This window comes from Mus caroli, unplaced genomic scaffold, assembly GCF_978045245.1.
Source record: "Mus caroli unplaced genomic scaffold, Mus_caroli_1 scaffold_2, whole genome shotgun sequence".
NCBI lineage: Eukaryota > Metazoa > Chordata > Mammalia > Rodentia > Muridae > Mus > Mus caroli.
The window spans coordinates 37,964,587-37,989,006 of NW_028227257.1; the positions used below are offsets into that span (position 1 = coordinate 37,964,587).

The 24,420-nt window shown below is 38.6% G+C and overlaps 1 protein-coding gene across 9 annotated transcripts in view; it reads right to left on the minus strand.

Annotated features, from left to right (window-relative positions):
* The window catches only part of Macrod2 (mono-ADP ribosylhydrolase 2), a 2,026,591-nt gene that overhangs the window by 432,659 nt on the left and 1,569,512 nt on the right, over nucleotides 1-24,420 (minus strand). The gene's annotated exons all lie outside the window — the stretch shown is intronic.

A 24,420-nucleotide genomic window follows, 5' to 3' on the forward strand; every position in this document is an offset into this window, starting at 1 on the left:
GGAAATGTCTGCTGGGATCGATTCCAGACCTGCTTGCTTTATGATGCTTGTAATTGTTTGTTCAGGGTTTCTGTATAGATTGTTTTTCTGTGACACTATTTATCTTTTCCAAAATGAATGAGGATGGGATGCTGAACCATTGCCTCTGTCCCCTCAATTATCCAGAAAGAAGCTGTGCCAATTTCAAAACATCTATTATCTCATGGCTTGCATGATCACCAGATATGGAATCATTTGTAAGCTTGGGGGTGCTTGATTTTCTTTATGTCTTTCTTTCTTATCTTCCACCAAATACTGAGCAGTTGGGCAGAAGAATGGACTTTCTTACGTTGTCTCTAATGTCTTAGGGCTTCCTTATGTTCCAAAGAAACTGTCTTCAACAAAGCCACCTTCAGACCACCAGCAAAAGAGAAAATTTTGAGAAAAAAAATGCATGTATGTATTATTAATTTGTTTATTTATTTAACATTTAGAGTGAGTTCTATTGTTGTTTAAGAAACCAGTAAAGTATATAAACTTCATAGCAAGTTTTAAAAATAATTTTTCAAAAAGGATTTTGGCAAGGAAAGAGCATATAGAAGGAGTTTTGATTTGGCAATACTATTTCTATTTTTATTTAAGAGACTAGAGGAATGTCTATAGCCATTCTGATGGTTTGAATAAGAATGTTCCCCAGAGGCTTACATATTTGAATGCTTAGTTACCATGGAGTGCCACTATTTGAAAAGATTAGGAGGTGTCATCTTATTGGAGAAACTGTGTCACTGGGAGTGAGCTTGGAATTTCAAAAGCTCATGCCAAGCTTGAGATACACACTCTGACTCTGTCTCTCTGTCTCTCTATCTCTCTCTGTCTTTCTCCATCTTTGTCTCTGTCCCTCTCTCTGTGTCTCTGTATCTCTTCATTAATTATGTTGAGTATTATTTGGATTGAGAAATTGATCCTAAGACATATATTTCTCCTGAGACAATGACCAAACGGTATTAAAAAGTTTGTTTCTAATAAAAAGACATCCCTAACCCAACCATGCAATTGTAGTATTATGTTTGTTTTTTGTTTTTTTATCTGTTCATTTTCACTGATGTGGGACCCTGCTGCATTTTATGTCAGAATCTATGGATGGCAAAACTATCTCAATCCTTGGAATATTGATGGAAAATTCTGCATTCATTATTTTTCTCATTACTGTGACAGAATGGCTGATAGAAAAGAGTTAAAGGAGGAATTTACTTTGGCTCATTGTTCAGAGGGAAGTACCTCTTCTGCCAGAGAAGGAATGACAAGTGGTTTTGTATGGCTTGACTTGTTTCATGGACCAGCCAGGTTGACTGGGCTGAAAGTGTAGCCAGGATATGAATCTCAAGAACCCCTTCTTCCTTCTTCCAGTGATCTCTCTCTCTCTCTCTCTCTCTCTCTCTCAAGTTTTGTTTCTTTTTTGTTGTTTTTGTTTTTGTTTTGGATAGTTTATGTATTTACATTTCAAATGTTATCCCATTTCCCAGTGTCCCCTCTGGAAACCCCTATGCCATCTCCCCACCCCCTTCTATGAGTGTGTTCCCCTTCTACCCACCCACTCCTACCTCACCACCCTGGCATTTCCCCTATACTGGGGAATAGAGCCTTCCCTGAAGCAAGGGCTTCTCCTCCTATTGAGGCCAGACAATCCTATCCTCTGCTACACATGCAGCTGGAGCCATGGATCCCTCCATGTGTACTCTGGTTGGTGGTTTAGCCCCTGAGAGCTCTGGAGGGTCTGGTTGGTTCATATTGTTTTTCCTATGGGGTTGCAAACACCTTCAGCTCCTTCAGTCTTTTCTCTAACTCCCCCATTGGGGTCCTCATGCTCAGTCCAATGGTTGGCTGTGAGCATCTGCCTCTGTATTTGTCAGGTTCTGGCAGAGCCTCTCAGGAGATAGCTATAACAGGCTCCTGTCAGCAAGAACTTCTTAGCATTAGCAACAGTATCAGGGTTTAGTGACTGTATATGGGATGGATCCTCAGGTGGGGCAGTCTCTGGATGACATTTCCTTCAGCCTCTGTTTCACATTTTGTCCCCCTATTTCTTTTAGACATGAGCCCTTTGGGTTAAAATTTTGGAGATGAGTGAGTGGCCACATCTCCAAATTAGGGGCCTTGCCCAACCTCTGGATATGGTCTCTACAGGTTCTCCCTCGCCTTTGTTAGACATTTCAGCTAATCTCATCCCTTTGGGTCCTGAGAGCCTCTTTCTTTCCTGGCATCTGGGACTTGCTGGTGGCTACCCCCAGTTCCCCATCCCCCATTGCTACATACCTCTGTTCAAATTCCTGACTCTCTCTCTCTATCATTCCCATTTCCTTCCATACCTGATTCTGCCCCCACTTTTCCCCCCTCACCCTCCTCTCTTCCTCCCAAGTCCCTCCTACCCAATACCTCCCATGAGTATTTGTTCACCCTTCTAAGAAGCATCCACATTTTGGTCTTCCTTCTTCTTGAGCTTCATATGGTCTATAAATTGTATCTTGGGTAGTGCAAGCTTTTGAGCTAATATCCACTTATCAGTGGATCTTATAAGATATCCATATCATAAGATTTTTTGTGTGTGTGACTGAGTTACCTAATTCAGGATAATATTTTCTAGTTTCATCCATTTGCCTAAGAATTTCATGAAGTCATTGTTTTTAATAGCTGAGTAATACTCAATTGTGTAAATGTCCCACATTTTCTGTATTCACTCCTCTGTTGAAGGACATCTGGGTTCTTTCCAGCTTCTGGCTATTATAAATAAGGCTTCTATGAACACAGTGGATCATGTGTCCTTGTTATATGTTGGAACTTCTTTTGGGTATATGCCTAGGTGCTGTACAGCTAGTAGTACTATGTCCAATTTTCTGAGGAACTGCCAGACTGATTTTCAGAGTGGTCATACCAGTTGCAATCCCATCAGCAATGGAGGAGTGTTCCTTTTTCTCCACATCCTCATGAGCATTTGCTGTCACCTGAGATTTTATCTTAGCCAATCTGACCAATGTGAGGTAGAATCTCAGGGTTGTAGGCTTTATCTCTTAATGTTCCTACAATTTCCCACACAAGTACCAACAGCTGGAAATCAAGTGTTCAAAACATGTGCTTGTGGGGTATATTTTATAACTAGTGGGGACAACTACATATCCAGGAATTCAACAAGGCATGCTTTCCACATTCTGCTCAAGTCAGTATCAAACAGCATTTGAGCCTAGGCTACTTAAATATAAGAGTAGAAGTCTGGGAGAAGCTACGGGATGAAAGAGAAAGAAAGCATAAAGAAATTTTTTTTGGCAAGGATTGGCATGGCAGAAAGGTGCCTGGATTTGAACTAGAGCAACAGCTTTTAGTAAAGGTTTAGTGAAATTGGAATGGACCTTCTGAAAGTTCTATAGTGGATAACTATAGGATATCCTTCAATTTACATGCTACTCTTTTAGGGTAGGTTGTTATCTTATAAAATATTGAGCATGTGTAAGGGGAGAGAAGAATGAGAAATAGGTTTATTGTGCTCACCAACCTAAGAAAATAAGGCAATTATGAAATGAGACCTAGAGAAACATAAAGGAAACCTGTGAGTACTATTCTCAGCAGCCAGGTTCTCCAAATATCCATATCAATACAGGTGTCAGTTCAGCATGGTTGCCTACTCAGGAATGGTCTGTGAGTAGGCTCAGCAGCCTTCTGAAACAACATCATCACAGGAGAGAGTAGAAGCTTCAGAACACATGAAAAAAAGTTGGCCAGAGTTCAACAGGGAAAAGAAATCCTGGACATCTCATAACATTGGTCCCATACGGATAATTTGATTATACCTTGAAACTAAGTGGAGGATGGGGCAGGGATACAACAAAGAGTGAGTTACAGGACAGTAAATTCAGAAAGGCCATAGGTTCATTTCCCTGCATGGCTAATGCTCCTTGGGAACTTGCATAAAGCAAGTAGATGCTAGCAATGGAGAACCCCCGGGTGTCCAATGGAATTGAGAAAGGCAACAGAACTAGAGGTATGGCCAACTACCCTTTCAGTGGCTCACGGAGACACCATTCTTGATCCTGCTCTAATCTTTCCATAGCCTTCCACATTGCATCTGTATATCTACATCAGCATGTGGCTGTCTCCTCTTAATGTCCCATCTCCAACATAGGAGTGCGAGTGCAGAGGGTTCTTGATGCTCAGGGATACAAACAGACCTGAAAATATGAAGGTATCATCTTCTATGGTCATGTTGGACAGGAGAAACTACGATGCAGAGACACCTGGGCTCCATGAGACGTGTTGGGAATAAGATGCCTCTATAAAGTGTGGAGCTGCTCTTCGTTCGGCATGGGTGGGCACAGACATCTTTCTTAGCTTGTGCAGATGCCTCCATAAAGGTCAGAGTCTTACTCCACTCGAGTGGGAACTGGACAGAATACATGGGAACTACCATGCCATCTTATGTTTCAGGGGAAAAAATCCTGATATTATACTTTCCCCTAACCACCTTCTCATGGAGGCTGAGACTTTTCAGGGATTAAGTGATAGAAGTTGTGAGACATTCTAGTTATGAATTCTTCAGTTTGTGCCAAGCCCTCCCTACCATCTCATTTTCTCCAGAAATACTTTCTTTGCATATAATTTAAATCCCTATCAGATTTGGTCTTTATTGTATTTTTCATTATTCATTCAGCTCTGTGTCAGCCTCTCTGCTGTGGGCGATTTTCTTTGAAGTTCAGGCTTCTCAGAAATGGCTCCTTTGTATCAATGTTGCTTCCACTGTACCCAGCATTCATCTGTGTCACTGCCTGCCATTAGTCTGAGACCTGCCTGCTGATGTCTCTCTTAAATTTCAAATGGCTCTCACTGGCATTGTCCTGAAAGTATTTATCTGACACCTTGTGAGGAAACAGAAGTGACACCCAAACTACCCAAAAGGGTAGTTGGCTGACCACATACACCATACTGACTCTCATGCTTAAGCCTAGCTTTTGATAAAGGTAAAAATTTCCCAATGACCATAAATCTAACTTTCTTCTTGGCATATAATTTATAGGTCTTCACCATCCCTGGAAGCATTAGTAGTTAGCCACCTGGCCCATTTGCCCCCATCAGCATACTTTTCTGCCCGGTATAATTACCAGCTCTTGTATAGAATTCTCACTGTACAATGCTCTACTCTCAAAGGAATTCAATAGTACCAGGCAATGGCGGTCATTGTTTGTATTCTGGATTTGTCAAAAGAAGAATATGGGAACTTAATTAAGTTCCTGGAGGCCACTCAGCAATTCAGTTCCCAAGACAAAGAGAAGCCAGTGCCTGTGGCCCAGAACCATGCTGTCCCCCTCTGTGGTGACTGCTGGCCCTGTCTAATGACCTGGAATCTTTTTCTGATGCACTCTGAGTGTGGCACATGACTTTCCCCTTGTCTCAATATTTGGGTCTTTTAAAAAGTAGTCATTTCTTATCTATTGCAAGCCATCTTAAACTTCTGCTTACAAGCTTCAGGGAGAATACCCTATTAGGAAAGCAGAAAAAAAAGGCTGCTTTCCATTTCAATGGAGATATTTTTATTTCTCCCTTTCCTGGAAAGAATAGAGAGCCTCTCAGAGCATTGGCAGGAGGGAGGACAATAAAAAGCCTGAAGTTGCCATGTTTTGGTGAGGAATGCCATTCCATTTGTCTAGTACAGAGGTTTTATTCCTCTTAGAGCCAAGTCCTTCATGTTTGTTTCATAGCCAGGTGGCATAGAAAAATGTATGGCATGTTCCCAGGGAACTCAGTCATAGCATGTGCTTTAACTCAATTGACATTAAACCTAATAAAAAATATATGAGTCTTCCTATCATTTCCACTCACTAAAGAAGTTTCAATCCCGTGGCATGGATTTTAATTAAATTTGGACATCGTATACCCAATTGGGAAATTCCCAAAGAGAGCCAAGTCTTTATGTAAACTTCAGTCTTTCTAGGCAAAGACAGAGAGACAAGTGATGTTCATTTTCTGGTTTAGGGTTTAAAATGTAATGAGTGAGATTTCCGACTGATGTTGAGATTAAAACTGTACACATCTGCATCTGGAGGCCACTAGAGAAGTGATGTTCCAGAATAAAGGCCAGCCTGCAGCCTTCTGAGCCTTCTCACTCCTAGGAAGAAGTGGATTTTCACTCATCCTGAGCCCATGGTGCCACTTTTTTTCTCATTAACAATCTCAGTATTGCAAACAGATGTTACATATTCCTGAAATACAATAGCTGTTAAAACACTTAGAGATGGGAGACTTGATAAACCTTCAGATTTGCTATCAAGAGTAAGAAAGATAGTCTGAAACAATCCTCCAGTTAAGCCACAGGGTCCCAGAAGTTTAGTGACATTAGGGTCAGGAGAAATAATCTCTTTGCAAACCTTACGCCACTGAGCCATCACTGCTTTTGGTGACATCTGATGCCAATCCCCCACACAGCCAGGAAGAATGCTACCAATCCTCTTGGCATGATGTTTCATAGATCTTTCCATGACAGAAGCATCGCTCCTCCATCATGTTGTAAATAGAGACACTGGATGCCTTGCTCATCCCTCTGACTTTCTGATACTATAGCACTGAGAGAAACAATCTCAATGGAGTTACAATCTCTTTTCAGCCATACTTTAGGGACTTCAGTCATTTGGTCTTATTGCTTTGAAGTCAAGAGTGAGGTAGCACATCATGGGAGAAAGCACAGGGTTGATTGAGCAAAGTGCTTACTTCATGATGGCCAGGAATAATGACAGAAAGGACCCAGGACCTTGGAAGTAATTCCCAACTACCTAAAATCTTCATTAGGCCCCGTGTCTTAGGATCTATCACCGTGAAGGAGTGCTCTGCTGGAGAAAACACGTTAATACATAAACCTACAGAGAATGTGTGTGTGTGTGTGTGTGTGTGTGTGTATATATATATATATATATATATATATATATATATATATATATACAATGAACTATCATACAGAAGTGCAAGTGCAGAGCCATAGCAAGTAAATTACATGATAAGGATTAAAATTTAAGTTCATTGCTCCAGAGACTTGTATTTGCCAATGATGACCCAGAGGGCATGTCCAAAAGTCAAAAAGCAAATATGAAGTTGCTTCATGGCAGGGTAACATACACTGAAGGATGATGAACGAGTGTTATACTTACACTCGTTTTCTATGATGCTGACTCTTGAAGGAACCTGACTGTTTCTCAATAGGTACTTTAGAGGAAGCCATTGCTTCTCTGTGACTCCAGCTCACTAGTTTCAGTTGGTTTATATTTGACTCTAGAGTCATATTTTCTCAGGGAAAATATCTCAGCTTTTCTATGTACCCATCACTTGATGCCCACATCAACATCCCTGCAGCCAATCACAGTTTCACCATTTTAAAGAGTGGTTCTCTGGTCCAGGCAGCAACCTTTTAGAGCTGTGACCAACCATGTAATGCCTGAGCATCTTTGTCTCAGATTTTCCCCATTCTCTGGCCTTCTGTTTAAAAATAGAACACTAACACTGAAAGACTCCAAAAAATTATGTACATGTTCTTTTTAGAATGCTTCAAATTCTAAAAGTTTTGGAAATATAAAGACTTCTAAATAAGATTGGATAAATCTAAACTGTAAAGCCTTAGCCACTAAGGCAATGACTATTCTCCTGGTATTGTGACAATAGGTAGGATAGTCTAAGGAATTACATTCATTTTCTGTTACCTGGATCTACACTCATGTATTACAGGTAATATAAGGAGACATGGGCTTGCTTTGATAATGTATCTAGTCCAAGGTCAATGGTACACATATTGTAAATGATTCACATATATATATTTTGGGGGTTCTGGTATATATATATATATATATAAACCTGTGTTTAGATTTTATAAATGGTCTCAATTTTGGAGAGTTTTTAATGTTTTGAATAAAAAATAGTAATTTAAAAGTTTTGCTTTGTCTTTCCCTTTGTGGAAAAGTTTCTTAGCAAACTAATCTGAACTCACACACATGTAAGTGACTACAGCCACCACATTTCTCTTGGTAACTACTTCTACAGCCTACATATACACCGTTATAGCTGTCAAAATGGTTTGGTACTGAATTTACAGCATTTTTTTCCTCTCAGACCTTAAGTGACTTCAATTAAAAATATTGCAATGTATCATAATTTACAGACTTTTGTTTGTTTGTTTGTTTGTTTGTTTGTTTGTTTGTTTGACACTATTTGGGCCATCTGGAATTAGAGGCATGACCCTTTCTAATTAACATCCTAATTACAACAACAGGGTTTGTCAGCCCTGAGTACAGAGTCACTTTCAGAGTTGAAGCAAACATATGCACTTGGGATGAAGGAGTTTTGTGAATAATAAAGGTTTTTCTGATTAAGTAAACTGTTCAGTGATCAAGTCACAATTCAAACAGGAAACCAACTTATACATCTCTTCCGTATGATAAGCATATAGGAACATATTTTACAAGCTTCCTATTATCTACTCCAACAATATGTCATGTGACAAATGGGTGGATCACAGATCAAGCAAACCACAAGTAATCTGAATTGCTATTCTAGCATTTTCTCTAAGTATTCAAGGAGCTAAAAATCCCACAAGCATCTATGTTACCTGCCTGCTCATCATTTATTCTCTCTGTTATTTGACTGAATTGAAAAACTATCCTTCAATGATAGATAGGCAACTATAAAAGGAAAAACTATAGCTAAGTTGAAGAAAGACATATAATTCCAATAAATGAGCCTCTTGATATAAAAAAGTGAATGGATAGAAATTGGATACATTATAGATATTACAGAAGTTGATCTATTTCTTATAATACATTCACACAGAGCAACTTCTAGACCCCTAAAATGTTAGTCTATAGATGATGATAACATTAGGAACTAAACATTCCCTTAAAATAAAACTGACTTGGACTAGAGGGATAGCTCAGTCCATAAAATAATTGTTTTGCAAGCATGAGAATGTAAGTTTGGTCCATGAAACTTGAGTAAAAAAATGAGAAGGTTGAGCAAAAACAGTTTATACTTATAATCTCACAGCTAGGGAGACAGAGACAGGAAAATACTTGGCGCTAACTGGGCAGCCAACAAGGCTACTTGACAAACTCCAGGTCAATTATATTCCAAAATCAAAATTAAATAAAAATTAAATAAAATAAGTGGGGCAGGTAAATTGATAAAGCAGATAAAGGTGACCACTGTCAACTTTGATGACCATAGTCAATCTCTTGACCTACATGATGGAAAAAGAAAAGCAACTTCATCAAGTTGTACACACACACACACACACACACACACACACACACTATCACACTATAATAAGATGGAATTAAGAAAATAAAACAGAAAACAAAATGTACATATTCTGATAGACAACATCCATTGTTGTTGTTCTCTGGCCTCTATATGCATGCTTACGCATATACACAAGCACCTGCAAAAACATGTGCAGTCCCCTATATGCATACATACAGGTATACAAGTATTAATTATAATGGTAGATTTAGTATAAACCAAGAAAGCTAAGGGGTTGGTGTTATTAGCTTACCCATTTAAAAATAATGTGCTATTAGGAACAATGTAGTACTAGCAACAACCCATCATGACATGTCCAGGTGAAATGGACCATAAATATTTAGAGGTATTTGTCTATGGCAAATAGGATTTGTGGCTACCACTCAAGACGAATAACTAAAACTCCCATCTGCTGATATTTTTCTGGAAAGAATTAAGTAAAATTGAGGATAAAGACTATACTTTGAAAACCTGAGTGACATTTTCTAGGTCTGGGGATGAATTTGCCACAGTAATGAAGTCCCACAGGAATTGGGAAGGAGAACACTTCTATGTGGCATCAATATTCCCATCCCTACTGGAAAGCAGCTGTTTTCTTACCTATGGGAAGTGACTCAGGGGTCAGTTGGGAAATATAACACATTGAGGTAAATTCTCTCTCTCTTCTCTCTCTTCTCTCTCTCTCTTTCTCTTCCTCTTTCTCTCTCTCTCTCTTTCTCTCTCTGAGTGAGTCTGTGTTTATTGTTTTTGTATGGGTGCTGGTTACAAAATATAGGTACTCTTGCTTGGAAGCTAAACACATTACTCACAGACTCATCTTCCCAGCCATTATGATGGCTCTTAAAATCTTCAAGGTTGAACAAAATTTAAGGATATGCTCATAATTTTTTTAAAAGGGCATCTTCCTTAGATGAAAATAGTATGTTCTGATGCATTCTGCCTTTGTTTATTAAAGAGTTAATTAATTGACTGAGTATTGTCTTACCTCTGTTGGTTTTCTTGTTTGTCCTTAAGCAGAATCTTACCACATGTGGTAGGTTGTTGGCCTCCAGTGTATGGGGTCCCTGCCTGAAGCTCTAAAATACTGGGGTAAAGATGTGTCTCACCATGCTTGGCACCTACATCATAATTCTGGTCCTGTAGTCTATAGCTGAACATAACCTTCATGTTCACTACAATGCAGCCAATACACATATGGACATGATCTATTTAAGTGCCTTATAAGATATTGAGAGGGACAGTATCAACACATTATAAGCACAAGAAAATGGTCTTCTTCCCTCCTGTATTGATGGAGATGTCTGGGTATAGTAGTCTTCCCTTTATTTGGTTTAGAATTCTTTAAACAGTGAATCTGAGTTTGATGTCAAGTGTAGTTTTTTCTTTTTTATTCAGTCAACAAATGTGTAATTATGTGCTCAGATAGGCACACTGTCCTGTCTTTTATGAGGAATTTTCAATTTTATCTACAGTTATCTGTGAGCAGATGTCTTTGTGTTCCACAAATGAAGTTGAGTCACAACCAATGTGAAGTTCTGCTGCGACTGACTATCCTGTGCTCCTCTTTCAACTCTCTGTCCCAGTTTGGATCTTCCAACTCAGTTGGTGGCTTTGCACCAAGGCTGAGAATCTGTAAGAATAAACAAATACATTGCTGCCCTCGAGGTGAGAACTTAGTTGAGGGTAATTCACAAAGCATTAAAAAAAGACCACTCTCTCACTTGTATTCTGTGCGTGGCCAAAGGGCACTGCCTCTACATTTGCTGTTGATGCTTTTGGTGAACATTAAACTCTCTTGCAGAATTTATTCTTCACTCCCTATTAGGAAAGTTACACAACCTGAATCCGTAATGGGCTTAATCAGCAGGATAATGTGACATTTCCCCTACCCCGAGTTAAGTGCAAGGCAGAATCCAACTATGTGCCTGAGACATCTCTGCCCTTGCAGGTTTTATAATCTCATTGTAGAAAAGAAGGGGGTCACAAAATCTACTATAACCCATGACACCTACTGAAGGGACCAGTCATGTCAGGCCTCATTTGTTTGCATCGAAAAGAAACACATTACACATTTGAACTTTCTTAAGTTCAATTTAGGAACACTTGCAGAAAATCCAAGGCAAGTTAAGCCTCCAGTTTCCTGGAAAAACATATGAATAGAACAGAGAAGCAGAGAAACATGCCTTATCCTTTGTTACATGAGCTGTGTTACTTTCTTAATTCCCTCTGCCTTCCACTAAATGCCTGCTCTGAGAAGGATCACTTAATCTATCATTCCAGAAGCACCTCCTATAATCTAACTCAGTTAATTTCATATTTGAAAATATCACATTAGAAGAGATACTGCTATCTACTTTAGCATCACCAGTGATTGCAGCATCAACATCAGCACCAGGAGTTGCTGCCTGTATGTATCAAGAAGTTTCCTTGAATCCATTAGTATTACTGCACACAGGAAAGAACAGGGATGGAAAGGAAAACAAAAAGGTCAGGGATAAAAGTATTGTGAAAAAACTGAGTTCAACTGTTCCTGCATTGGAAAATGAATACTTTAGGGCATCCATTCTAGCAGGATCCCATGCAGACATGGCTCTTAAGTGCAGGAAATGTAAGGAGGTATCGTCTAGTGTATACTACTCACAGACACATATCATTTTTCCGTTGACTTCCTGGCAGTTGAGCCCAAATTTATTTTCAGGTTTCTTCCTTAGAAAGGAAACATACTGAATAAGATTGTGCTAAATCTGCATATCCTCAAATTACCCAAACTTTACCAATTGAAAGTATTTTTTTAAACTACATAATCCTCATGTGATAGATATTGAGATTATTTGTTCTACATAGGAACAGATATGTTAAAGGGTGGTGTCATTCAAGCTAAATGTCATTTGGCTTAAATATATTAAAAGATCATCAAGAAAATGTCAGAAGTCTTTTGAGTGTAAGCTTTATTTGAATCATTTTTCTCAATGCTTTAGTGGAGTTTGGAGAGCTGTGTTCCCTATATCCCTATGCAATGAAGAAAGACTTTAATGTAATAATCACATAGTTCCTTCTCTCATCTGTCATTAGAGCATAAGAGAGCTAGCTAAGCAGGCACAGTATGAAAACTTCTTGGTCCGTTTTTAAAATTCAGTGTCAAAATGATCCCAGCAAAAAGCTCAAATGGTAAAATTAATAAGAATACCAGTGAATGAAGAACAAGGACAATTCACACACACTTCCACCAAGCGTATAAGTTCTTAACAACAGTCGTGGGAAAGTGTTAGCTGACAAATATACCCCATGGTGCATCAGTTCTAGTGCTAGGACAACACTCAGGAGAAACATGAACACAGTTCACGTGAAGGCATGTGGGAGAACAATCCCATTCCTTACAGTTCAAATTGGAAATTAGTGGGATGTGAGCTAATGGAGGGGACAGTTACATCGTGGTATCGTCACACACTGAATCAATGAGACTGTGTGGACTAAAATTGCTGGTGATGGTTTGGACGATTTACAATGTTTGCAAGGTATTTTTACTTTACCAAGCATAAGAAAGTGCATGTTTCTTTATTTCATATATATAGGCTGCTGCACACAAATAATCTACTACTTGAGACCACTTTTATAAAGATGCTCTATGTAGAATTGTGGAACAGGGTCCAGATGAACCCAGATGTTTCCAGTCATCTCTATGAAGATGCCATGCCTGGGCGTGGAGCTATCTGACTCCTTTCAGATAAATCTTTGTGATCTTCCAAATTAAGTTACACAGGCTTTGTCATTCCAGTGTCTACATGGGATTTCTAACCCTTTCTTCCTTCCTTTCCTTTCTCACCAGTGCTGCATGGATTATTGTTACTGTGCTAAACATCATAACAAAAAATTTCAAGCTTAGCATTTGGGGGCATCCACAGGAAGAGGCCAGCTTCCTTCTACAATCTCTTCCCTCCTTTCCTCTTAAATAGATGACTTAGTGCTTCCCCGAAGAGGATCCATATCATTACTCAGGGTCATTTTGTCTGTCTCAAGTGATTTTTCATCCATCTCTATGAGTCAAATCTTTTCTACCTTTAAAGATTATTTTAAACCTTAGACTATCAAATAACCCTTGTTAAACACATTTCCCTTCCTTTCCTAGTTATTCACAACTCTCCACTACCTTTCTCCTCTTTCTATTTCTGTCTGTTTGTCTCCTTCTCTTTCTCTCTCTCCTCCTTGTCATCAATGAATTCAGTTTTCTTTCTAATGATCTTGAGAGAATCACAGTCATTTGCAGTTTTCTAAATCTCCATGTATAATAAAGCCCCTGAACTCTAGATTCATCCTTTGATCTAGTGGGTAGTTAATAAATACTCACCAAATTGTATTGGAATGATTTAATTAGTAACAAGAGTAGGATCTGGACAGGAATCTGAAGTTAAATACAGTTTTCTTGTGTCTTATCCACTTGGAAAACTATTTGCATCCCTGCTGATTACAAATCATTTCTATTTCTATAAGACTCTAAGAAAAGACATTTCTTGCTTCTTTCAGTTCCATATCCCTGGGTATGACTTGCTCTACTGTCAGAATAATCTTATTTCTCCTTAGCCTAAGTCCCTCATGGTTCAGACTGGACATTCCACTTGGATTTGAGGATTAAAAATTAATGCAGTTGTCATGTCAATGTTTTCTGTTTGCTCTACACTGTGTTCTTTCTCTATTACGGCTAGAACATGTGTACACTAAACCACCGCCTTTATGTGAACTCATAGAAGCAGGTAGACAGGTCCAAACATAGATGTTTATTAATAAAATCATTAGCTGCACTACTTATATAATTAATAATTATATAACAATTAATGGCATTAATAAATATCTACCACAGTATTTTATTCAGGTTTTAGAAAACAGCTCAAGATATGCCATTTGCAACCCAAATCACATCAAGCCATGCACTAGCTTCCAAATTTAATGAGTAAACCACCAACTCTTTCTCTTTACTGATATAATGAACTCACACTTAAAATTTATGCTAAGCCACATTTCTTTTCTTTTCCAAAAATTAATTCAGTCCCTTTGACTTTTACAGAAATAGATTTCCTCTCATCATTCCTGAGAATGGCATAGCCACCACCATCTTTCTCTGAATCCCTTACCACAAAATATGGTATTTACATCAGCATACACAATGTGCCTATCAGCAGGCACAGTGCATCCTTGGAATTCCACAGACTCTGCTTACTGCATCCATCTTAGTGCAACTCAGCTGTGGAGATTTCCTGTCATCCCCATGTTATAATCATAGCTAGACTCCCACGAATTTGCACACATGTTTTTTTTTAATTGTCTGTTATTAAATTTCCTCCAGTGTCTCTGGAATTGGACAAAATAGTGTCAGTAAATATACAAAATATTTGTGCATTACTTTCTGCTATTACTAGCACAGAGCTTGTCCTTCCACTGCATCTATTTCAACAGAGAAAAGAGGAATAAAATGAAAAGCAAGATCTGCTAATTATACAAAGGATGATACCAAAGAAGCAGCTAGAAAGAACATAGTATTAAAAACTGTCCATTGCAATGATACATAATAAAGAACCATATCATGACCTGCAGCCATAGAATCATCAAACTGCTGTGTTTAGAGAGAAAGAATGAAAGTGTTCAGTTTAGTGATGTTCTGTGCCAGGGATTGGCATGCCTCTTTTGTAAAGGATCAGATGGAAAACACTGAGAGGATGCGGGCAGTTTAAATCTACCATTGTTAGTGCCAAGCAGCTAGAGACAGTACATAAAGTCATGAATGCAGCTGTGCATAGTGAGCTTCACTCATAGGCACAGGTAGTGGGCAAGAATTTGCCTTTGGGTCACAGCTTGCCAGCTCCATAGTTAGCAGAACTTTACTCAGCACATGGAATAATGCCCACGGGCTGATGATCATATATTTCCTGACACACATGGCCTTATTTCTTTGGCATTATTTTCTCACCCTATGAATAACACATATTAGGTGCATATCTGTGTATTTATCAAGAGATAGATGGATGATAAGTACACGGGCAGGGAGATAGGCAGGCAGACAGACAAGACATATTAGAATATAGAAAACTTGCCTAACTATTAAATAAGATGCCTGAGTTGTGGCTTCAGTAGTTGAGGAGTCCCCTTCTCTTCCTCATAGGTGGATCTAGCTCACAGAGTAAGGCTGGAGCTCACACACATGGCATCTGTACCTGTGAATGTAACTTACTCATGGCTTCCAGTCCCTCATCACTTCTATAGTTAATAACCCTCTCCTCATTTATTGTTTCCTTTCTCAGTATCAATGTGCTGACCCTCGGAAAAGATATCCCCCACAAAATAGTTTCAGTCATACATGCATTTGCTCATTTAAATATTTGGTGAGTATAGAGACCACACATTAATGGAATAGGCAAGTATGGATTAGAAGCTAAAATGGAAATACACTGTGTCTTCATGGTCAATTATGCTCCCAGTTATGCTGCCATAAGAAAACTCTCAGAAATATCACATTAAGAGAAAGGTTGTTTCTGCCAGGAGCTGCATGTCCATACAAGCTTGGGAGAAAGAATCAACTTTCAGCTTTTTCATCACAAACTTTTAACCAAATAATTAGCTCTAAAGCATCCAAAAGCCCATATGTATGAATTTTTAGAAGGATCCAAATGTTGCATTCACTAGCTGATGTTAGCAATGCTCTACCCTTGTCCACGCAATAACTCTTCTGAGATGACCCTCTTGAGATTCCACTGCTAAGACTTCACTTCCTTACTGAGGATTCTTGCCTGATGCTGGAGGCCTCTGAGCTTTACATATAGTATACATGAGGACAATGGCCCCCAGGAATAGCTCTCAACCACAGTCAGAGAGGGGTGTGCATAGGATGGCTTGCTCTCCCTTGGATGGGATAGTCTGAAGCTTTTGAGTTTTATGTGGATCCCAGGGTTCCACTGAAGAGTGAAGCTTTAATTTTCATGATTAAAGATGATTTGATAAGGTGACTTCTGTTGCCTGCCTTCCCCCTCTATATTACCACTTCACTTTCTTTTCTTCATTCCATATATGATTTTGGTATTGAGCCTCATTCTGGAAAAACACAAAGAGCAGTTTAAGCTCAGCCCATCTTCCAAGAATCTAGATGTAATTATTCCCTACCTATTTTTACCTTCCCAAACTAAACCTTTTAAAAACTCTAGCTTTGAACAAACCTATCTAAACATATCACAAAAGTCTCAGGGAACTAGCTACAAAATCTAATCAAAACCTGCTGTAATCCTTGCAGACTGGGAGAGGCAAAATTACCATTCTTAAGAACATAATAAGTGCATCCTTCTGTAGCATGTGCATTTCAGCTCTGGTATTTGGGATTTTCTCTCTTTCCGTTTATTAACTATATCACAGAGTACAGAAACAATATGTTGGAGTTCGAGATATGTGTACTAGTTTGTAAAAGCAAGTTGCAAAAGTATTGGAAGCTTGAGACAATCAGAAGTTGTATTTGAAGTACCTCCCTGTGCCCCAGCAGTCTTAAATAAGTGGTCAATGGAACTGAGCAGATGACCAGCAGTCAAGAGCACTTGCAGCTCTTCCAGAAAATCTGTGTTCAATTTCCAGCACCCACATATGCACCATATGTGCATAACAATCTAAAACTCCAGTTTCAGGGGATCCTATGTAGTACTTTTGTGGCTTCTACAGGTGCAGGCACACAGTAGTACACAGTCATATATGCAAGCACAGCACCCACACATATATAATGCAAGGGAATTTTTTCAAATGAATAAGTCACTAGTGTCAGTGCTGTGTCTGGAGTGGAAATAACCATGCATTCATTTCATAGATTTTCTATAATCACATATTCTCAAATTGCTCAGAGGATCTTTTAAATTTTTAAACAGTTTTTCATATATTTTGAGGGAAAATAATAATTTTTATAGCATTCATGATCCAAGTACAGTCTTTTGAACAAAAGCAGTGGGTTCTAAGTTGACCCTTGAGGCCATTCCGGCTAAAAAGAGTCATCAGTATTCAATAATGGCATGGTGAGTTAAGAACGTATGAAACCTGATTCATTTGAGGCTAATATCCCATGTTGAAATTGATCAAAACGGGTGTGGAAATGATTTGAAACAGAAAAGGAGTCTTTGAATGAGCTGAATATGGTTCAAGGAGCAAAAGGCAATCATGTGCACACTGTCTGAACATTCAGACAGCCCTTGACTTCTAGACTAGCTAAGCACATTGACGCTCCACCAAGAATATGTCCACTCAGTTAGTTGACTTCCATATCTAGTAAGTTGTCACTTAGAAGGACCCACAACACCTCATTTCTCCTAACATCTTCTAATGTGGGACCACACCAGTTATCAGAGACATAGTCTTAGTATCTTGACATTCTTTTTAATTATTGTTTTTATATTTATAAAAATTATGGTTGTTTCTATATTTATAAAAATTATAAAAACAGTATTTTAAAATATTCATACTCTGTATATTCCCTCAGCTTTTAAATTATTTATCTGTTGTGTTTGTTTTTCTTTAAAATTTGGCTTTGTTTTTAATTGGGAACAATTGTGTATTTGTAGGGTACTGTGTACATTTATACACACGTAAAAACTTTTGTTGATCAGAATAGGGATAATTCTAAAGTTGTTTTCTTTTTAAATATAATTACATCATTCCCCTCTCTTTTCTTTTACCCCTTCCAGGTCCATTGTCTCCCTCCCAAATTTATGACTTGTTTTTCTCTTTTTTTCCTTTTAAAATATTTTTTATTAGGTATTTTCCTCATTTATATTTCTAATGCTATCCCAAAAGTCCCCCATACCCTCCCCCCCCACTCCCCTACCCACCCACTCCCACTTTTTGGCCCTGGCATTCCCCTGTACTGGGGCATATAAAGTTTGCATGACTAATGGGCCTCTCTTTCCAGTGATGGCCGACTAGGCCATCTTTTGATACATATGCAGCTAGAGACAAGAGCTCCGGGGTACTGGTTAGTTCATATTGTTGTTCCACCTATAGGGTTGCAGATCCCTTTAGCTCCTTGGGTACTTTCTCTAGCTCCTCCATTGGGGGCCCTGTGATCCATCCAATAGCTGACTGTGAGCATCTGCTTCTGTGTTTGCTAGGCCCCCGCATAGTCTCACAAGAGACAGCTTTAACCATTGTTGTTACATATACATATAAAGGAATAACTACATAAATACAACCTGCTGAGTCGTTCTAGTGTTGTGTGCATGCATATTATTGTGAGGCTGACCACTTGGTAATAGACAATCAATCAGGGGGCTTGTCCCAGGGGAAGATGAATTCACACTCTCTCATCACTTGTTAATTGCCTATACCTCTTCACCTAGGTGTAGGGCCTGGTGAGATTTCTATCATCTACTCTGGGTGTAAATTGGTGTTGGAATCATTCAGGGCTTGTGTAGATAGTATTGTTGAGCTTTCATAGGTACCACTTCCCTCTCATTATGAGAAGGCACACTATCAGAGCAGACTTTCTGTTCCTCTGGTTCTTGCATTCTTTCTGCTTCTGTTTAACTGGCAACAGTACCATCAAGAGTAGTTAATGATTTGTTTTTTATATACCTATGGTAGATGACATCACAGGCATCTCTCAAGGGTCCCAGGGAATGTCTCTCCACTTTATCATATATATTATGAAGAGTGGTCTACGTTTCCTCATTAGTTTCAGTAAATTAACTTTGATTGTTAATAGTGACTAAGATCCATTCTACAGAAATCACCTTGACATCAAGATGTACTATTTGCCATTTGTGTTCTGTTACTCTCTGAGGCAGGTAGCATTATAATGTCATTTTCTGGTGATGCATACAAAGAACTGTTTTAAAACATTATCCTTGTTGTCTTTTCCATATCTCTGCAGACATTATGATATCCAACTTGGGAGATCTTCTGGTCCTCCAGCTACAAGTGATCACCCTTTCTTTGAGGACCCAGGCTTTAATGTCAACATCTTAATATGAATATAGTGGGAAAACTCATCCTATCTGTCTCTATGTCATCTAATCCTATCTCGGTGAGTGGTATGTAACCTGCCAAATTTCGCAGTCTCAGAGATTAGGCTTTATCCCAAACCATCTATTCTGTATAACTTGCTTGCTGTATTCACTCTATTTTCATCCATTGGCTTTCACAGACTGCTGCTTTAACTCAATCACTGGGTAATTCTCTTCACAGGACACAGTCATTCCCTACTTGCCTACCTGATCCAGAATCAGCCCTTCAGAATGAAAATGTGTTCAGAGAAATAGCATGGTTCTCTTAGCACAGCCCTAACATCTTTAACGAGCTTGCCTACATGCCTAGCATGTAGCACTTCTTACATACTACCTCCTCATATCCATATGCATAAGAGATACTTCTTGTTCTTCATGTGTGTATTGTTATTTTCTTTTTTATTAGATATTTTCTTTATTTATATTTCAAATGTTATCCAGAAAGTTCCCTATACCCTCCCCTCTCCACCCCCACCTGGCCCTGGCGTTCTCCTGTACATATAAAGTTTGCAAGACCAAGGTCTCATCATTGGGATCTCATCCCAATGATGGCCGACTAGCTACATATGCAGCTAAAGATACGAGCTCTGGGGGTACTGGTTAGTTAATATTGTTGTTCCACTTATAGGGTTGCAGACCCCTTCAGCTCCTTGGGTACTTTCTCTTTGCTCACAGTCATCTATTGGATGGAACACAGGGCCCCCAATGGAGGAGTGTTGTTATTTTCTAGAGACTCTATTTCCATCCATTGATGTTTAATTTCAAGTGTTACTATTTCCAGAATGTTTTCATTAAGCATAATCTCTACTCTATACTTCGTCAAAATAGCTAGCACAATTGTCATAGCATGAAATGCCTTCAATAAGTGAGAAGTTTTCTAATAAAAGACCAAAGGACATTTTTTTCTCTTTCTAAAACTCCAGGTTTTACCATAGTGCCTGGCCCATAATTGTTGTTAAGCTTCAGAGTCATACTTGGGGTATATTCCATAGACCTCCTAAGCTTCAGTATGTAACAGTAGAGAAGAAATAAATGAGATAGACTGGTAGAAACACACACACACACACTCACTCATACATACACACACCACTACACACACACACACACACCCCTAAGGCCTGGCAACTTGGGCTGAAAAGCAACCCTGTAGGAATGATTCTGCCACCAGGAAAATGATCTTGAGAAATGTTAACGGGACATTAGGCTCTAACCTAGAAACATCCCTGGAGAAGTCTCTCTTCCTCCACAGTACAGGAGACGGATATTAACAACTTTCACTCGAGTTCTGAAATGCCTAGTCTGAACAGAAGGAAAAGCATTAGCAGTCATGGAGATGTGGGTTAGGAAATTGAAGCCTGTAAGTCTAGATCACTTCAGTAGCCATGTGTATCTTGAAAAACTCCATAAAGCCACACTACTGAAAAAGATTGGGGAAAAGGAATTTTAGGATTATTGGTAAATATGTCCTGAAATCATATGGTCCTATAAGTAAGTGGTTGCCAGAGTGTGGAGGAATGATTTTTTTTTTGTTATTGTTGTGTTGATTTTTTGTTTGTTTGTTTTTTGATTTTGGGTTTTGTTTTGTTTTGTTTTGTTTTTTTAAACAATGAGAGACTATAGGGAAGGTTGTAGGGAGATATTAGGAATATCCTACCAGGAATGGATCAAAGTCACCCCTGGGCTATGGCTGTTGCAAAACAAAAACAAAAACAAAAACAAATTGAATCAGCCTCTGGGCTGGAACAGGGGAGGTATGACATTTCTGTAATGAAGATATTTTTAAAGAATGTATTTTAAAAATTATTCTTAATTATGTGAAGGTATATATACATGTGAGAACAGGTACTCACTAGAGGCATTATGTACTGCCCAAAGCTAGAATTACAGGCAATTAGGAGCTGTGTGACATGGTGGCTGGAGACTGAACTTGGGTCCTCTGTATGAACAGCATCCTTAATTCTAACCACCGAGCCACCTCACCAGCCCATGTAGTAAGGAATTTGTCAGAGTGATAGACCTCTAAATGGTGAGCAGGAGTGCTAAGGCAATTCTACTGAGTCACTAGCTGCAGCCTAAGAGTAGGCTTTAGCCCAAGTGTAGAGCCTCATCTCTGGTTGTAATTTTGTAATAAGAATGGGGAATAGATTGCATGGGAAGCAAACTTTATACAGTATAGCTGTTACCAATGAGACAGCGTCCATCTACCTGTGCTTTCTGCTCTTTTTTTTTCTGCCTAAACCTGACATAATTATTACTTATTCTATATGTTAACTAATTTCATTTTTAACCTCTGCTGATTTTAAACTACCTATGCTATAGTTTTATATTGCAGCTCAATCTTGTCATCTCAGGACTCACTCACCCGTGTTTCTTATATATGCCCCTTTACCATCTTGGGCACCCTTTCTGGAAGATTCATAACTTCCCTCTGTGTTTTTGTACATGCCATTTAAGAATGACAAGGACAGAGGGTTTATGTGTGTGAAAGCTTTGATGTGGAAAAGGAGAGAGTAATGATTTAGTTCCTTAAGCCGATGTAGGCTTGCTGAGCTGTGGGTATGAGGGCTGTGGGTATGAAGAGAAGGGGCATGTACTTCTCTTTTCTTCTTATATGTAGAATTGTCTTGCCTCTTCCATTGGTAAGGTCAATCAATCAGATGCTTTGATGCAATCTGAAATTCTCTGTTTGGTACCTGTCTGCCGGATCCATCCATCTATAATCTGACTCTGAGGGCTGAGGTGGAAGTACTTGAATCACATTCAGTTTTCAAGAACACAGGAGAGGTTTCTTAGAAAATTAAGAATTTCTACCTGCCCTCTCCCCAAGCCCTAAGGAAACCTGGACAGGCTTGTCCATCTTTCCTCTAACATCACTTTAAATTCTGTTGTCATATCAAAGTCAACAATGTGATAGAATACTCCACCTCACATTTCAAGGAGAGGTCTGAAATTTACTCTCATTGATAGAAGAGTCCTAATACTCCTTTTACCACGATTCCACCCTGATCTTTATTGGTATTTTTGATAGCTTAGGGATTGATGTCTGTGATACTGATCCAGATGTGAAGTAGGTAGTGTTGTTTCCATGGAACTCTGAGACCTTCATATTTGCTATCCCTCGGGATAAGGAAGGTCAAACACAATATTGGGGGTCAGAAATGTATATCAAAGGAAGGGCAAAAACATCTCACAAAGAGAAACATACAAAAATTAGTTGGGTTTATGACTTAATTTTAAAGCATGTAGTAAGAAAATCTGGCATAAATGTAAATGCCTTTTTCTTTTTTCTTTTTCATTGAGACATGGGTATATGTTTTGTAAAAATGTTTACCTACAGACTGAACACCAGAGTGCATCTAAGATACATTACGGTTCTCAATCTTTGAGGTTTTTACTACAATATGGCCACTTCTACTAACACTAATTGAGTTGACCCAATTTATATAATATACATATGCACATACATTGCACATATACAATGCACATATACATATACATGCCTAGTTTTGTTTTAATGTTGCAGAAGATATTTAGCGATAGTTAGTATTCCAATGTAAATTAGAATGTAGACATATGTGATGCTGCCAATGCCAATGGCTCCCCTGTGTTAACAAACAGGGAACGTTACCTTGAACACATGGTTCGGTGCTCACTCTCACAGATGATACCATTCTGGGCAATTGGCATCATTTCTGCCCTCCAATTAAAAAAGGAATCACAATTTCAGATATTTTTTCAGATGTAAAAAAATAAAATGCAGATTTTAGAAAGCAGAAACAGCAAGTGAACAGCAGAGGAACTGAGTATGAGAAAAAAAAATGACCAGTGAAGAAGGGATGCTGATTTTCACTGGCAAGGCATTAAAGGATGGATACATAATGGAAGGTAAGGAAAAATTGGACAAATCTATTTTTCTGGAGCTACCCTAGGCCATTTATATTCATTTTATTTTATTGTCAGCAACTGAATCTGAGAATCATGAAGATAGCTTCGAGTAAGAATAAGCTGCATCCAGCACTGGCTTTCTAAGGACAATATAAAATCAAAGATATATATATATATATATATATATATATATATATATATATAATCTCTAGTTACTACTGCAATCCAAGGGAATTTGTGAAGAAAGGATGCCTACACCTCCCTCATTCAACCATTCTACCTCTACCTACTGATCTAAAGTATCATCAAAAATAGTAATTTCACAACACCAAAATGGCACAAGCCACAACTCCATCCACAGAACAATGGAGTATGGGTTGACAGTCTCTCTCTGTTTCTGTATATATGAGTCAAACTTATTTAGGGATGGCTATTTCTGTAGTTGACCTAAGGGCATCGTGCATGGTAGTGCTTTCTTGAAACTCTGAGCTCGCCATCTTCACTAACCCTCAGGATGAGTAATGTCAGTAGCAAGGCAGTGAATCAGGAAAGATACATCAGAAAAAGTATAAAAGTCAGATAAGAAAATGGTTGGCCTTCCCAACTTTCTCTTTCTCTTTAACAGAGTCAATGAGCAACAGTTTGATTTGTTTAGTACCAGTCTCAGAATAGGTACCAACAGTTTCAGAGTCAAAAAGAATTATGTAGCTTTGTGCCAGGTTGACATCCTGTCTTCTGAGCAAATGTGTGGGTCACTGAAAATAGTTTTCATAGTTGCTATGATGATTGAAGCCTTTACATAGTAGCTGACAAAAATAAAAGGTTCTTTGTATTGTAGGGGGGATTGCTCTGGTTTAAATAAAATGAATATCAGACTATATAGGAAAGATAAAAAGAAGTATTGGTGTCTATGCATTATATTGCTATCCTTTTTAAAGACAGCAGGGACAGGCACCAAATTAAGTTTGAAGGCAAGCAATTTCTTTAGTAATACATAGACAAGCCAAAATATAATGCTTCAATGATGGCATGCCAATCAAAGATACAAGTCAGTAGAGAATGAAGTGTCATAATAAGTAGATAAAGATGTCAGGAATTTTAGCCAATCTAGAAATAGGAAAGTCTTAGTAGATACAGAACTCTCACACCACTTTTTTCTTTTGCTGCCTCTAAACACACAGAATTTAAGAGAGTCAGTATACCTGTTATTTTAACAAAGCCA